Source organism: Mauremys reevesii, linkage group 12 (assembly GCF_016161935.1).
Source record: "Mauremys reevesii isolate NIE-2019 linkage group 12, ASM1616193v1, whole genome shotgun sequence".
NCBI classification, from domain to species: domain Eukaryota; kingdom Metazoa; phylum Chordata; order Testudines; family Geoemydidae; genus Mauremys; species Mauremys reevesii.
Genome location: NC_052634.1, coordinates 42,137,531 through 42,141,412, shown reverse-complemented (window position 1 = coordinate 42,141,412; position 3,882 = coordinate 42,137,531). Strand labels below are relative to the sequence as shown.

General features: G+C 55.8%; 2 non-coding genes across 2 annotated transcripts; both read right to left on the bottom strand.

The window, feature by feature from the left end:
• Positions 1-673: 673 nt before the first annotated feature.
• On the bottom strand, positions 674-747 carry TRNAN-GUU. The gene has a single exon. It is a non-coding gene; the product is annotated as a tRNA-Asn (tRNA).
• Positions 748-3,120: 2,373 nt separating this feature from the next.
• Positions 3,121-3,194, bottom strand: TRNAN-GUU. The gene has a single exon. It is a non-coding gene; the product is annotated as a tRNA-Asn (tRNA).
• Positions 3,195-3,882: the final 688 nt, after the last annotated feature.

Sequence of the window (3,882 nt, the reverse complement as noted above, 5' to 3'; positions counted from 1 at the left end):
TGAGGCAAAGCGCGGCCTGCCAGGAGCTCCCTGGCACCTCTGGCTGCCTGGGCTGAAGGCAAGAGGCAGGCCTGGGTGTGGCGAGGGCCTCCTGTCCTGGAATGAGGCTGCAGTGCTTCCTGGTCCCCTTTTCCCACTCCACACCGGCAGGCGGCTGCTGCGGGAGAACACGAGGGAGGCTCTGGGCGCTGGGCAGCGCTGTGTGTGGCTGTCACGGAAAGAGCCCAGGCTCCCAACTCGACCTGCCATTGACTGCTGTGGCTCTGCGCGCCGTCAGCCGGGCGGGCGGGCCAGGCCGCGGACGTGACTCAGGCTTGGGCCGCATGGCCGCGCTTTCCTGACGAGGCATGAGGCAGGCCAAGAGCTTTGCACAGCGTACAGGGAAGTGGGAGGGAGGCGTCTTTGAGCCGGCCTGTCTCCTTCGCTTCTCCCTTGCCGCTGGGCGGAGGAGGGAAGGAGCGAAACGTTCCCGGCTGAAAGTTTTTGTGCTCGGCTTTGAGGATTAAGCCTGAGCCTCCGGCATGGCTGCTGGCAGATGGGTTTCTGAATGGCATCCAGCCTGCTCTTTGGACCACCGGCTGAAAGCACTGAGGCCAAGAGTAGCAAAATGGGACCTTTGAGGCTCCCCCCCCACAGGCCTCAGGGAAGCAAGGAAGTAGCATGGGCTTAGCGTCGTCCCTGGGTGGGCTCGAACCACCATCCTTTCGGTTAACAGCCGAACGCGCTGACCCATTGCGCCACAGAGACATGGACGGGCAAGGCTGTATTGAGCACAAAAGCTGGGAATCAGCTCAGGGCATACGGTATAGCACATGCATGCAGTGGTTGGCCAAGCAACAGCAAGGAACTGGACTGCTATGGAGGGAAAGTTCTTTGGGAAGGAACCGAAAAGAGCACCGGGCTGTGGTACAGCGCTCGCATACACTTTCTTTGGCCTGTTTTGCTGGAAAAGTTAGCAGAGTGAGATTGTTAGTCACAGGTCAGTGGGTGGGTTTATGCAAATCCTGGACTCTTGGACGGGGGCACACAACTTCCGTGGCACATGCACCACCTCTGCAACTAACGTTTGCTACCTCACTCCTCACAACACACCTTTACCTTTCAGGGCTAAAATACACCGTGAAAGAGATCTAACGGCATAAGCTTAGGTGAGCAACTGCAGCACTCACAACAATTTGAAGAGATTCAAACCACCTTTGCCTCTGTCTTTCCACAGCAGGGACAGCAGAAAGGACATCAGCAGCACCTGCAAGAGGCCAACAAACATCCATTTCTACCTCCTCCACGTGCTGCCGTTAGGAACCCATACCCTAAATGGTGAGTACTTTTCAGGCGAGGGTGACGCTCTCAGGCCTCAAATGCCAGGTACAGTTACTCTGTCCTTGATCCAAAATCAACAGGAAAATACACTGGATTACTCCTGCCCCAATAACAAAGAGACTGGGGAACCCGCAGCAGCTGAAATGACCGTTTGGACAAGCACTCCCATCATGCAATCCGGGGTGGGTGTAACCATGCAAATGACATCAGCCCCAAAAGGCCTTGACGACAGATCACCAACAGATGGCAGGGTAGACTTCATACTGACCCTGCTTCAACTAGATTGTGGCAAAGATTCCCAAACACCGAACGTTAAAACTCACCTAACGCGGGTCAATCCATCCTCATCGTCGTAGCCGCTCGTTATACTCCACACCCGAACGTAGCCCTCATATGGACAACATACCCTCCTAACTCAGTGTCTGTACGTTAACCTTTTACCCCCAGTCAGGGCTATTGCAGATTATGTATTCCTTACGCCACCCCATTTTAAACTGAACTTTGTACCCTTGGGTAAGCTGTACGTTGTTCCTGAGCACCAGAAACTTCTACGCCAAAACTCTGTACCGTACACTTTTTTTCTTTGAACCTCATCTTAATAAAATGCTGACTTTTGTTCGAGATCCCGGCTCCTCTTTGCAAGGCGTGTGCGTCGCACATGCTTTAGTCTGCTAATACGGCGGGGGCGATTGAGCCAGAGGTGCTTGCCTGCTGCAGACACGGATCCAAGGCTGAACTCGTCCCCACAAGCGTAACTGAAAACAGTTTAAGAAGTGCTCCCGTCTCCGCACTCAGCTACCCAGCTCCCAATGGGGTCCAAACCCCAACTAGATCCTTTTACCCTGTAGAAGCTAGCTGTAAAATCCTGTGACCAGGGCAGCTGCCTAGCAGCCTGGCATCTGCGTGCCAGAGCGAGGGCGTGTAAGGCACTAATCCGGATAGTGGCAGCTAGGTGGCAGGGGAGAGTGTGAAGAAACAGCAGAGTGGCGCAGCAGGAGCGTGCTGGGCCCATAACCCAGAGGTCGATGGATCGAAACCATCCTCTGCTACGCGTGCGCTTGTTTCTTTTCCTCTGGGCCTTCAAGCGAGCCGGTGACCAGCAGAGCCCCAAGAGCCTAGGCCATGAGGCAAGAGATGGCTGAGGCAAAGCGGCGGCCTGCCAGGGAGCTCCTGGCACCTCTGGCTGCCTGGGCTGAAGGCAAGAGGCAGGCCTGGGTGTGGCGAGGGCCTCCTGTCCTGGAATGAGGCTGCAGTGCTTCCTGGTCCCCTTTTCCCACCCACACCGGCAGGCGGCTGCTGCGGGAGAACACGAGGGAGGCTCTGGGGCGCTGGGCAGCGCTGTGTGTGGCTGTCACGGAAAGAGCCCAGGCTCCCAACTCGACCTGCCATTGACTCGCGTGGCTCTGCGCGCCGCCAGCCGGGCGGGCGGCCAGGCCGCGGACGTGACTCAGGCTTGGGCCGCATGGCCGCGCTTTCCTGACGAGGCATGAGGCAGGCCAAGAGCTTTGCACAGCGTACAGGGAAGTGGGAGGAGGCGTCTTTGAGCCGGCCTGTCTCCTTCGCTTCTCCCTTGCCGCTTGGGCGGAGGAGGGAAGGGAGCGAAACGTTCGGCTGAAAGTTTTTGTGCTCGGCTTTGAGGATTAAGCCTGAGCCTCCCGGCATGGCTGCTGGCAGATGGGTTTCTGAATGGCATCCAGCCTGCTCTTTGGACCACCGGCTGAAAGCACTGAGGCAGCAAAATGGGACCTTGAGGCTCCCCACAGGCCTCAGGGAAGCAAGGAAGTAGCATGGGCTTAGCGCCGTCCCTGGGTGGGCTCGAACCACCATCCTTTCGGTTAACAGCCGAACGCGCTGACCCATTGCGCCACAGAGACATGGACGGGCAAGGCTGTATTGAGCACAAAAGCTGGGAATCAGCTCAGGGTATACGGTATAGCACATGCATGCAGTGGTTGGCCAAGCAACAGCAAGGAACTGGACTGCTATGGAGGGAAAGTTCTTTGGGAAGGAACCGAAAAGAGCACCGGGCTGTGGTACAGCGCTGCAAACACTTTCTTTGGCCTGTTTTGCTGGAAAAGTTAGCAGAGTGAGATTGTTAGTCACAGGTCAGTGGGTGGGTTTATGCAAATCCTGGACTCTTAGACGGGGGGCACACAACTTCCGTGGACATGCACCACCTCTGCAACTAACGTTTGCTACCTCACTCCTCACAACACACCTTTTACCTTTCAGGGCTAAAATACACCGTGAAAGAGATCTAACGGCATAAGCTTAGGTGAGCAACTGCAGCACTCACAACAATTTGAAGAGATTCAAAACCACCTTTGCCTCTGTCTTTCCACAGCAGGGACAGCAGAAAGGACATCAGCAGCACCTGCAAGAGGCCAACAAACATCCATTTCTACCTCCCTCCACGTGCTGCCGTTAGGAACCCATACCCCTAAATGGTGAGTACTTTTCAGGTGAGGGTGACGCTCTCAGGCCTCAAATGCCAGGTACAGTTACTCTGTCCTTGATCCAAAATCAACAGGAAAATACACTGGATTACTCCTGCCCCAATAA